The 12,260-nt window shown below is 44.3% G+C and overlaps 6 non-coding genes across 6 annotated transcripts; 4 read left to right on the top strand and 2 right to left on the bottom strand.

The window, feature by feature from the left end:
• Positions 1-6,770: 6,770 nt before the first annotated feature.
• trnap-cgg (transfer RNA proline (anticodon CGG)) lies at positions 6,771-6,860 on the top strand. The gene is given in 2 exon segments: positions 6,771-6,806; positions 6,825-6,860. It is a non-coding gene; the product is annotated as a tRNA-Pro (tRNA).
• Positions 6,861-8,374: 1,514 nt separating this feature from the next.
• On the top strand, positions 8,375-8,464 carry trnap-agg (transfer RNA proline (anticodon AGG)). Its single transcript is given in 2 exon segments — positions 8,375-8,410; positions 8,429-8,464. It is a non-coding gene; the product is annotated as a tRNA-Pro (tRNA).
• Positions 8,465-9,719: 1,255 nt separating this feature from the next.
• Positions 9,720-9,810, bottom strand: trnar-ucg (transfer RNA arginine (anticodon UCG)). The gene is given in 2 exon segments: positions 9,720-9,755; positions 9,774-9,810. It is a non-coding gene; the product is annotated as a tRNA-Arg (tRNA).
• Positions 9,811-9,991: 181 nt separating this feature from the next.
• Positions 9,992-10,081, top strand: trnap-cgg (transfer RNA proline (anticodon CGG)). Its single transcript is given in 2 exon segments — positions 9,992-10,027; positions 10,046-10,081. It is a non-coding gene; the product is annotated as a tRNA-Pro (tRNA).
• A 1,243-nt stretch (positions 10,082-11,324) lies between these two features.
• Positions 11,325-11,415, bottom strand: trnar-ucg (transfer RNA arginine (anticodon UCG)). Its single transcript is given in 2 exon segments — positions 11,325-11,360; positions 11,379-11,415. It is a non-coding gene; the product is annotated as a tRNA-Arg (tRNA).
• Positions 11,416-11,596: 181 nt separating this feature from the next.
• Positions 11,597-11,686, top strand: trnap-cgg (transfer RNA proline (anticodon CGG)). Its single transcript is given in 2 exon segments — positions 11,597-11,632; positions 11,651-11,686. It is a non-coding gene; the product is annotated as a tRNA-Pro (tRNA).
• The last annotated feature ends 574 nt before the right edge of the window (positions 11,687-12,260 follow it).

Genomic DNA, 12,260 nt, shown 5'->3' with positions numbered 1-12,260 from the left:
CACTCACTACTTTCCCTCCCATCTTAGTATCATCTGCAAACTTTGATATGTTACACTCGGTCCCCTCCTCCAAATCGTTAATATAGATTGTAAAGAGCTGGGGCCCCAGCACTGACCCCTGCGGAACACCACTAGTTACTGATTGCCAGTCTGAGAATGAACCATTTATCCCAACTCTCTGCCTTCTGTTAGATAGCCAATCCTCTATCCATGCCAGAATATTACCCTCAATCCCGTGATTTTTTATCTTAAGCAATAATCTTTTGTGTGGCACCTTGTCAAATGCCTTTTGGAAGTCTAAATACACTACGTCCACTGGTTCCCCTTTATCCACCCAATATGTTACTTCCTCAAAGAACTCCAGCAAATTTGTCAAACATGACTTCCCCTTCATATAACCATGCTGACTTTGTCCTATTAAATTATGATATTCTAAATGTCCTGTTACTGTCTCCTTAATAATGGACTCCAAAATTTTACCTACCACAGATGTTAGGCTAACCGGTCTATAGTTTCCAGCCTTCTGTCTACTGCCCTTTTTAAATAAGGGTGTTACATTAGCAGTTTTCCAGTCTGCCGGGACCTTTGCCGAGTCCAGGGAGTTTTGGAAAATTATTACCAATGCATCCACAATCCCTACCGCCACTTCCTTCAAGACCCTAGGATGTAAGCCATCAGGTCCAGATGATTTATCCGCCTTGAGTCCCATTATTTTACTGAGTACCACTTCCTTAGTGATTTTGATCGTGTTTAGCTCATCCCCCCCTTTAGCCCCCTGTTTATCCAGTGTTGGGATATTCTTAGTGTCTTCTACTGTAAAGACTGATGTAAAATATTCATTCAGTGTTTTTGCCATCTCCATATTTCCCACCATTAATTTCCCAGTCTCATCCTCTAAGGGACCAACATTTACTTTAGCCACCCTTTTTCTTTTTATATAACTATAAAAACTCTTACTATCTGTTTTTATATTTTATGCTAATTTACTTTCATAATCTATCTTCCCTTTCTTAATCAATCTTTTTGTTATTTTTTGCTGTCTTTTAAAGTTTTCCCAATCCTCTATCCTCCCAATAGATTTGGCTACCTTATATGCCCTTGTTTTTAGTCGAATACTATCCTTAATTTCTTTACTTAGCCACGGATGGCTGTCTTTTCTTTTACACTCTTTTCTTCTCAGTGGAATATATTTTTTTTGGAAGTTGTAAAATAACTCCTTAAATGTACACCACTGATCATGTATCGTCTTACCCTTTAATCTACTGTCCCAATCCACTCTACTCAATCCGCTCTCATACCTTCATAGCCTCCTTTATTCAAGCTTAGCATGCTTGTTTGAGATCCAACCTTCTCACCCTCTAATTGAATATGGAATTCATCCATGTTATGGTCACTCATTCCAAGGGGATCCTTTAGTAGGACATTTTTAATTAATCCCATCTCGTTACACAGGACCAGATCTAAGGTTGCTTGCCCCCTGGTCGGTTCAGTTACATACTGCTCAAGAAACCCATCCCTAATACACTCAATGAACTCATCCTCAAGACAGCCCTGCCCAATTTGATTTGTCCAATTAATATGATAGTTAAAATCCCCCATAATTATAGATGTTCCCTTATTACAAGCCTCAACTATTTCCTGATTGATACTCCGTCCAACAGAGTTGCCACTGTTCGGAGGCCTATAGACTACGCCCACTAGTGTTTCTTCCCCTTATTATTCCTTACCTCCACCCAAACTGTTTCATTATCCTGATCTTTTGACCCAATATCATTTCTCTCTATTACAGTGATTCCTTCCTTTATTATCATAGCCACCCCACCTCCCCTTCCTTCGTGCCTGTCCTTCCTGATCGTTAAATAACCTGGTATGTTTAATTCCCAGGCATTGTCACCCTGCAGCCATGTTTCTGTAATGGCCACAAGATCATACCCATATGTAGTTATTTGTGCCATTAACTCGTCTATTTTGTTACAAATGCTACGTGCATTCAGATAGAGAACTTTCAAAGATGTTTTGTGACACTTAGTTCCTGCTTTTCCCCTTTTTAGTACTTTACCTTTTACTGCATACCTTCTGCCCCTTCCTGACACGCTCTGATTTTTAATTTCCCCACTGCAACCTAAGTCTATGACCTTCTCTGTTGTCATTTTTATTATTTGCTCTCTAGGAATCTCCCCCCCACTAGTTAGTTTAAAGCCCTCTCTACAACCCTAGTTATATGATCCGCCAGGACTCTAGTCCCAGCACTGGCCAAGTGAAGCCCATCCCAATGGAACAGCTCCCTCCTGCCCCAGTACTGGTGCCAGTGCCCCAGGAAGCAAAACCCATTTCTCCCACACCAGTCTTTGAGCCACGCATTTAACTCTCTAATTTTATTTGTCCTAGCCAAATTCGCTCGTGGCTCAGATTATTACCCTTGTGGTTCTGCTTTTTAATTTGACCCCTAGCTGCTCAAACTCCCTCAGCAGTACCTCCTTCCTTGTCCTATCTATGTCGTTGGTACCAACATGGACCACGACAACTGGATCCTCCCCCTCCCACTCCAAGTTTCTCTCCAGTCCAGAGGCGATGTCCTTAACCCTGGCACCCGGCAGGCAACACAGCCTTCGGGACTCTCGCTCTCGGCTGCAAAGAACTCTATCTATCCCCCTAACGATACTATCCCCTACCACTACAACATTTATTTTAACTCCCCCCAATTGAATGGCCCCCTGTCCACGGTGCTGTGGCCAGGTTGCTCATCCTCCCTGCAGTTCCTGCTCCTGTCCCCACAGGGAGTAAGAGCCTCGAACCTGTTGGACAAGTGCAAGGGCTGCGGCTCCTCCAACACCACCTCCTTGGTCCCCGCACCTGCCTCTCTTCTAGTCACACCATCCTGACCCTGGCCACGGACTACATCTGAATTAATTAATCTAATTGGTGTGACTACCTCGTGATACACAGAGTCCAGGTAACTCTCCCCCTCCCTGATGTGTCTCAGTGTTTGAAGCTCGGACTCCAGCTCTTCAACACGGAGCCGGAGTTCCTCGAGCAGCCAACACTTACTGCAAATGTGATCACTTTGAGCATCAATGTCCTCAATCACATTAACTTGTTGCCCTTTCGTTGTTTTTACTTTTGAAAAGCATTGCTTGGCAAAGTGATTCTTTCCATTACACTTTGTGCACATTTTTCCAAACGCTGGGCATTGTCTTAACTGGTGTTTGTAACCACAGCGTTTGCAATTAAAAATTTCATCCTCCGATTGCTTTTCATTTCTGTTCTGCCCACGTTTCTTCCCCTTGTATTACACAGCACCGACAGCAGCATTATCACTCATTGCAATCGCATCATTATTGATTTCACTGAAAGTCTTCATGTGCTTTCGAGCTAGCTCGCTGGCTTGGCATATTTTCACCGCATTTTCCAAATTTAGTTTGGTTTCTCTCAACAGACGTTCCCTGACTTTTTTATCATGAACACCAAACACAATCTGGTCACGAATCATGGATGCTTTGAGCTCAGAGAAATTACATGTCTGTGCTTTCAGTTTCAGATCAGTTATAAAGCTAGCAAAAGTCTCATTTTGTTGCTGTGTCCGAGAACGGAAGATGTATTTTTCATACGTCTCATTCTTTTTGGGAGCGCAAAGTGCATCAATTTTTTTTAGCACATCTCCTACTAACAGGTAAGTAGATCTTGTATGTGAGAAGAGCGCAGAAACGTTTTGCCTGAAACTGCGCCCTTGAGGCAAGTTTTGTGTTGTCGGGTAAACTGCTACAGTGAAAGCACAAAATTAAAACAGGACATATTGGAAATATTCAATAGATCAGGCAGCATCTGAAGAGAAATTTTCCTTTTACCAGACGTCACTGTCCACTTTCAATTACACTTCACGTAAATTATAGCTTACAATTTCAACACCTCCGTGCAAGAAACAGTTTGGGCTGAAATGAGGACTTTGCTGATTTGTGCAAATAGAGTGAGGCAGCAAAACAAAACTTCCCACTGCGGATTGGGCAAGGAAAGGACTCAGGAGTCTTGGATGCGTTGAAAAATATCTAGTCTTAAATACAATAACGGTAGAATTCAAAACAATGCGTGTAGAGCACAGATGATTAGCGACCCACCGCCTTAACCCCTCAACCACCTCGCTCCATAAACAGAGCTCAGAAAGCTCTTTGTTTCCTTCTTTCTCAATGCAAAGCCCTTGACTCAATGCCGGCTTTCAATTATCAGTCACCAGTATCAGAAATGAAATAACACGGGTGTGGTAGCGTGGCCGAGCAGTCTAAGGCACTGAATTAAAACTCTATTCTTTTCGGGGGCGTGGATTCGAAACCCACTCCTGTAATAAAATTGTATTGATTTTGTTGTTGCCCGAAAAAATGCTCGCTGCAAAGTTCAAAATAAAAAATATATGATGGAGCGAACGTTGATCAGGTCAAGTAGCATCGAGTGAAACAGGCACTTCATCAACAATCCCTTCATTAAGCAACATCATGCGCGAAAAAACTGTTCTTTTTATTCCTTCCTGGAACGTGGGCCTCGCTGGCAATCCCTATCAAACGTAATAACGACGAGGATGGGATCCAGAACCCACGCGTACAGAGCCCAATAGATTAACAGTCCATCGCCTTAATCTCTCGGCCACCTCGTCTCCACCATACACTGCTCTCAGCCATTCCATTTCCTGCTTTTTGCATTTAAGCAGAAATACCCTGAAAGAAAGTTCACTTCACCGCTTATTCTGCCCGTGCACACAGATCTACAATGTTGAAAATGTACAATCAGCTTAATGTAAGCAAAAGGCCTTGCGCTGCTTCAGTTGAGGGACTGTCAAAAATGGTCGGTTTGAAGCCAGATTCAGAACAGGTGTCGCCCAGTTAATTGAACGACCGCGGCAGGACTCGAACCTACAATCGTCTGATAACTGAAAAACCTCGACAACCGAAGTCAGACGCCTGTATCCATTAGGACACGCGGCCACTGATATTGCTGAACCCCTTTTTATGGGGAGAATTGTGAGCAGATTCAAGGAACATGCTCGCAAAAAGAAACGGATTGAGGAAAAGATAAACATATTTTAACTGAATGAACAGGACTTCTGCGAGCTGGGTTTGCACCAGCGCAGGGAATCGCAATGCAACTTGAAACATAACATCGGCGGCTCGTGGGTCTAGCGGGTATGATTCTCGCTTAGGGAATTTCTGTGGTTTAAAATGCGAGAGGTCCCGGGTTCAAATCCCGGACGAGCCCAGTCGCATTTAGTTAAACTCAACACCTCAGTCATGAAAGCTGAAATCGCTGTACTTTAAAAAAAACGGAATGATCCGGGACTGTGAGCTCTGCCATTTTAAACAGACACAGAATGATCCGGGACTGTGAGCACTCCCGGTATGAACAGACCCAGAGTGATCAACAACTGACCACGACCCATTCCATTAAAGACAGGCCTGATTTTCAATGCTTAAGAAAGCGATGGCAACATAAATCAGACTGTTTCTATAATAGGCGGCCGATTACAATGCCCGCTCTTCTGTTGGACGACAAATTGACAGTTTACTCCATTATAATTTTTCCATTTATCTCCGTCATTTCTCTCCAGCCAAATGAACTGAGTGTAGGTGTCAGCCGTGGCTCAGCTGCAGCCAAGTCAAGCAGCACTCCAGAGACTTGAGCACATAATCCAGGGTGACACTCCAGTGCAGTACTGAGGTACTGCTGCACTGTTGGTGACCCCGTCTTGCGAGTAAGACGTTAAACCGGGCCCTCCGATCCCATGAGAGTATGCCGAAAAGAACGAGGATTTCTCGCCCATTATTTAGCTCTCAACCAAAGACACTAAAACAGAAAATCTCAGAATTAAGGTTGATAAATATTTTTGAAATTAAATTGCCTCCTAAAAGACAAATTTATGATTCTGCTCCCTAAACATTTGCCTCTGGTCCCGCTACTCTTTCATTCGGTGACAATCTCAGCAGAAGAAAGGAGGAGTTCGACAATCCCCGAATCACGATCACTGCTCCACATTCATTCAAGATGTTGAAGAATTGCAGTGGTCTCTTTTAATTTTAGCAAGATATGAGTAATGCATGGGGCACAGACCAGGAGCACCAGGGCGATTCTGACGAAATTGCATTTGAAAGTTTATTTTAGGCAATTTTCAGTTAAAAGCTCGGAAAGGGGACCAGTATCAAACGTAATAACGACGAGGATGGGATCCGCATTCTCGATTAACAGTCCATCGCCTCAACCTCTCGGCCACCTCGTCTCAACCATGCACTGCTCTCAGCCATTCCATTTCCTGGTTTTTGCATCTAAGCAGAAATACCCTGAAAGAAAGTCCACTTCACCTCTTATCCTGCCCATGCACACAGATCTACAATGTTGAAAATGTACAATCAGCTTAATGTAAGCAAAAGGCCTTCCGCTGCTTCAGTTGAGGGACTGTCAAAAATGGTCGGTTTGAAGCCAGATTCAGAACAGAAAAAGTGTCGCCGAGTTAATTGAACGACCGCGGCAGGACCCGAACCTGCAATCGTCTTATAACTGAAATACCTCGAACAAACGAAGTCAGACGCCTTATCCATTAGGCCACGCGGCCACTGATGCAGCTATACCTCTTTTTATGGGGAGAATTGTGATCAGATTCAATTAAAATGCTGGCCAAAAAGAAACGGATTGAGGAAAAGATAAACATATTTTAACTGAATGAACAGGACTTCTGCGAGCTGGGTTTGCACCAGCGCAGCGAATCGCAATGCAACTTGAAACATAACATCGGCGGCTCGTTGGTCTAGGGGTATGATTCTCGCTTCGGGAATTTCTGTGGCTTAAAATGCGAGAGATCCCGGGTTCAAATCCCGGACGAGCCCCGACACATTTAGTTAAACTCAACAGCTCAGTGATGAAAGCTGAAATCGCTCTACGTTAAAAAAAACGGAATGATCTGGGACTGTGAGCTCTGCCATTTTAAACAGACACAGAATGATCCGGGACTGTGAGCACTCCCGGTGTAAACAGACCCAGAGTGATTAACAACTGACCACGACCCATTCCATTAAATACAGGCCTGATTTTCAATGCTTATGAAATCAGATGGCAACATAAATCGGACTGTTTGTATAATAGGCGGCCGATTACAATGCCCGCTCTTCTGCTGGACGACAAATTGAAGGTTTACTCCATTATAATTTTTCCATTTCTCTCCAGCCAAATGAACTGAGTGTAGGTGTCAGCCGTGGCTCAGCGGCAGCAAAGTCAATCAGCACTCCAGAGACTTGAGCACATAATCCAGGCTGACACTCCAGTGCAGTACTGAGGTAGTGCTGCACTGTTGGTGCCCCCGTCTTGCTGGTAAGACGTTAAACCGGGCCCTCCGATCCCATGAGAGTATGCCGAAAAGAACGAGGATTTCTCGCCCATTATTTAGCTCTCAACCAAAGACACTAAAACAGAAAATCTCTTCATTAAGGTTGATAAATATTTTTGAAATTTCATTGCCTCCTAAAGGCGAAATTTATGTTTCTGCTCCCTAAACATTTGCCTCTGGTCCCGCTAATCTTTCATTCGGTGACAATCTCAGCAGAAGAAAGGAGGAGTTCGAAAATCTCCGAATCACGATCACTGCTCCACATTCATTCAAGATGTTGAAGAATTGCAGTGGTCTCTTTTAATTTTAACAAGATATGAGTAATGCATGGGGCACAGACCAGGAGCACCAGGGCGATTCTGACGAAATTGCATTTGAAAGTTTATTTTAGGCAATTTTCAGTTAAAAGCTCGGAAAGGGGACCAGTATCAAACGTAATAACGACGAGGATGGGATCCGCATTCTCGATTAACAGTCCATCGCCTCAACCTCTCGGCCACCTCGTCTCAACCATGCACTGCTCTCAGCCATTCCATTTCCTGTTATTTGCATCTAAGCAGAAATACCCTGAAAGAAAGTCCACTTCACCTCTTATCCTGCCCATGCACACAGATCTACAATGTTGAAAATGTACAATCAGCTTAATGTAAGCAAAAGGCCTTCCGCTGCTTCAGTTGAGGGACTGTCAAAAATGGTCGGTTTGAAGCCAGATTCAGAACAGAAAAAGTGTCGCCGAGTTAATTGAACGACCGCGGCAGGACTCGAACCTGCAATCGTCTGATAACTGAAATACCTCGCAACCGAAGTCAAACGCCTTATCCATTAGGCCACGCGGCCACTGATGCGGCTTACCTCTTTTTATGGGGAGAATTGTGATCAGATTCAATTAAAATGCTCGCCAAAAAGAAACGGATTGAGGAAAAGATAAACATATTTTAACTGAATGAACAGGACTTCTGCGAGCTGGGTTTGCACCAGCGCAGGGAATCGCAATGCAACTTGAAGCATAACATCGGCGGCTCGTTGATCTAGGGGTATGATTCTCGCTTAGGGAATTTCTGTGGCTTAAAATGCGAGAGGTCCCGGGTTCAAATCCCGGACGAGCCCCGACACATTTAGTTAAACTCAACACCTCAGTGATGAAAGCTGAAATCGCTCTACGTTAAAAAAAACGGAATGATCCGGGACTGTGAGCTCTGCCATTTTAAACAGACACAGAATGATCCGGGACTCTGAGCACTCCCGGTGTAAACAGACCCAGAGTGATTAACAACTGACCACGACCCATTCCATTAAAGACAGGCCTGATTTTCAATGCTTATGAAATCGATGGCAACATAAATCGGACTGTTTCTATAATAGGCGGCCGATTACAATGCCCGCTCTTCTGCTGGACGACAAATTGAAGGTTTACTCCATTATAATTTTTCCATTTATCTCCGTCATTTCTCTCCAGCCAAATGAACTGAGTGTAGGTGTCAGCCGTGGCTCAGCGGCAGCAAAGTCAAGCAGCACTCCAGAGACTTGAGCACATAATCCAGGCTGACACTCCAGTGCAGTACTGAGGTAGTGCTGCACTGTTGGTGCCCCCGTCTTGCTGGTAAGACGTTAAACCGGGCCCTCCGATCCCATGAGAGTATGCCGAAAAGAACGAGGATTTCTCGCCCATTATTTAGCTCTCAACCAAAGACACTAAAACAGAAAATCTCTTCATTAAGGTTGATAAATATTTTTGAAATTACATTGCCTCCTAAAGGAGAAATTTATGTTTCTGCTCCCTAAACATTTGCCTCTGGTCCCGCTAATCTTTCATTCGGTGACAATCTCAGCAGAAGAAAGGAGGAGTTCGACAATCTCCGAATCACGATCACTGCTCCACATTCATTCAAGATGTTGAAGAATTGCAGTGGTCTCTTTTAATTTTAACAAGATATGAGTAATGCATGGGGCACAGACCAGGAGCACCAGGGCGATTCTGACGAAATTGCATTTGAAAGTTTATTTTAGGCAATTTTCAGTTAAAAGCTCGGAAAGGGGACCAGTATCAAACGTAATAACGACGAGGATGGGATCCGCATTCTCGATTAACAGTCCATCGCCTCAACCTCTCGGCCACCTCGTCTCAACCATGCACTGCTCTCAGTCATTCCATTTCCTGGTTTTTGCATCTAAGCAGAAATACCCTGAAAGAAAGTCCACTTCACCTCTTATCCTGCCCATGCACACAGATCTACAATGTTGAAAATGTACAATCAGCTTAATGTAAGCAAAAGGCCTTCCGCTGCTTCAGTTGAGGGACTGTCAAAAATGGTCGGTTTGAAGCCGGATTCAGAACAGAAAAAGTGTCGCCGAGTTAATTGAACGACCGCGGCAGGACTCGAACCTGCAATCGTCTGATAACTGAAATACCTCGCAACCGAAGTCAGACGCCTTATCCATTAGGCCACGCGGCCACTGATGCGGCTGTACCTCTTTTTATGGGGAGAATTGTGATCAGATTCAATTAAAATGCTCGCCAAAAAGAAACGGATTGAGGAAAAGATAAACATATTTTAACTGAATGAACAGGACTTCTGCGAGCTGGGTTTGCACCAGCGCAGGGAATCCGAATGCAACTTGAAACATAACATCGGCGGCTCGTTGGTCTAGGGGTATGATTCTCGCTTCGGGAATTTCTATGGCTTAAAATGCGAGAGGTCCCGGGTTCAAATCCCGGACGAGCCCCGACACATTTAGTTAAACTCAACACCTCAGTGATGAAAGCTTGAAATCGCTCTACGTTAAAAAAAACGGAATGATCCGGGACTGTGAGCTCTGCCATTTTAAACAGACACAGAATGATCCGGGACTGTGAGCACTCCCGGTGGAAACAGACCCAGAGTGATTAACAACTGACCACGACCCATTCCATTAAAGACAGGCCTGATTTTCAATGCTTATGAAATCGATGGCAACATAAATCGGACTGTTTCTATAATAGGCGGCCGATTACAATGCCCGCTCTTCTGCTGGACGACAAATTGAAGGTTTACTCCATTATAATTTTTCCATTTATCTCCAGCCAAATGAACTGAGTGTAGGTGTCAGCCGTGGCTCAGCGGCAGCAAAATGAAGCAGCACTCCAGAGACTTGAGCACATAATCCAGGCTGACACTCCAGTGCAGTACTGAGGTAGTGCTGCACTGTTGGTGCCCCCGTCTTGCTGGTAAGACGTTAAACCGGGCCCTCCGATCCCATGAGAGTATGCCGAAAAGAACGAGGATTTCTCGCCCATTATTTAGCTCTCAACCAAAGACACTAAAACAGAAAATATCTTCAATAAGTTTGATAAATATTTTTGAAATTACATTGACTCCTAAAGGAGAAATTTATGTTTCTGCTCCCTAAACATTTGCCTCTGGTCCCGCTAATCCTTCATTCGGTGACAATCTCAGCAGAAGAAAGGAGGAGTTCGACAATCTCCGAATCACGATCACTGCTCCACATTCATTCAAGATGTTGAAGAATTGCAGTGGTCTCTTTTAATTTTAACAAGATATGAGTAATGCATGGGGCACAGACCAGGAGCACCAGGGCGATTCTGACGAAATTGCATTTGAAAGTTTATTTTAGGCAAGTTTCAGTTAAAAGCTCGGAAAGGGGACCAGTATCAAACGTAATAACGACGAGGATGGGATCCGCATTCTCGATTAACAGTCCATCGCCTCAACCTCTCGGCCACCTCGTCTCAACCATGCACTGCTCTCAGCCATTCCATTTCCTGGTTTTTGCATCTAAGCAGAAATACCCTGAAAGAAAGTCCACTTCACCTCTTATCCTGCCCATGCACACAGATCTACAATGTTGAAAATGTACAATCAGCTTAATGTAAGCAAAAGGCCTTCCGCTGCTTCAGTTGAGGGACTGTCAAAAATGGTCGGTTTGAAGCCAGATTCAGAACAGAAAAAGTGTCGCCGAGTTAATTGAACGACCGCGGCAGGACTCGAACCTGCAATCGTCTGATAACTGAAATACCTCGCAACCGAAGTCAGACGCCTTATCCATTAGGCCACGCGGCCACTGATGCGGCTGTACCTCTTTTTATGGGGAGAATTGTGATCAGATTCAATTAAAATGCTCGCCAAAAAGAAACGGATTGAGGAAAAGATAAACATATTTTAACTGAATGAACAGGACTTCTGCGAGCTGGGTTTGCACCAGCGCAGGGAATCCGAATGCAACTTGAAACATAACATCGGCGGCTCGTTGGTCTAGGGGTATGATTCTCGCTTCGGGAATTTCTATGGCTTAAAATGCGAGAGGTCCCGGGTTCAAATCCCGGACGAGCCCCGACACATTTAGTTAAACTCAACACCTCAGTGATGAAAGCTTGAAATCGCTCTACGTTAAAAAAAACGGAATGATCCGGGACTGTGAGCTCTGCCATTTTAAACAGACACAGAATGATCCGGGACTGTGAGCACTCCCGGTGGAAACAGACCCAGAGTGATTAACAACTGACCACGACCCATTCCATTAAAGACAGGCCTGATTTTCAATGCTTATGAAATCGATGGCAACATAAATCGGACTGTTTCTATAATAGGCGGCCGATTACAATGCCCGCTCTTCTGCTGGACGACAAATTGAAGGTTTACTCCATTATAATTTTTCCATTTATCTCCAGCCAAATGAACTGAGTGTAGGTGTCAGCCGTGGCTCAGCGGCAGCAAAATGAAGCAGCACTCCAGAGACTTGAGCACATAATCCAGGCTGACACTCCAGTGCAGTACTGAGGTAGTGCTGCACTGTTGGTGCCCCCGTCTTGCTGGTAAGACGTTAAACCGGGCCCTCCGATCCCATGAGAGTATGCCGAAAAGAACGAGGATTTCTCGCCCATTATTTAGCTCTCAACCAAAGACAC

The sequence above is a fragment of the Somniosus microcephalus genome, unplaced genomic scaffold, assembly GCF_052327205.1.
Source record: "Somniosus microcephalus isolate GS21.2 unplaced genomic scaffold, FLI_Smic_1.0 unresolved_chr1, whole genome shotgun sequence".
Taxonomy (NCBI): Eukaryota; Metazoa; Chordata; class Chondrichthyes; order Squaliformes; family Somniosidae; genus Somniosus; species Somniosus microcephalus.
The sequence above is the reverse complement of the archived record's forward strand: the minus strand, read 5'-3'. Positions and strand labels throughout refer to the sequence as shown.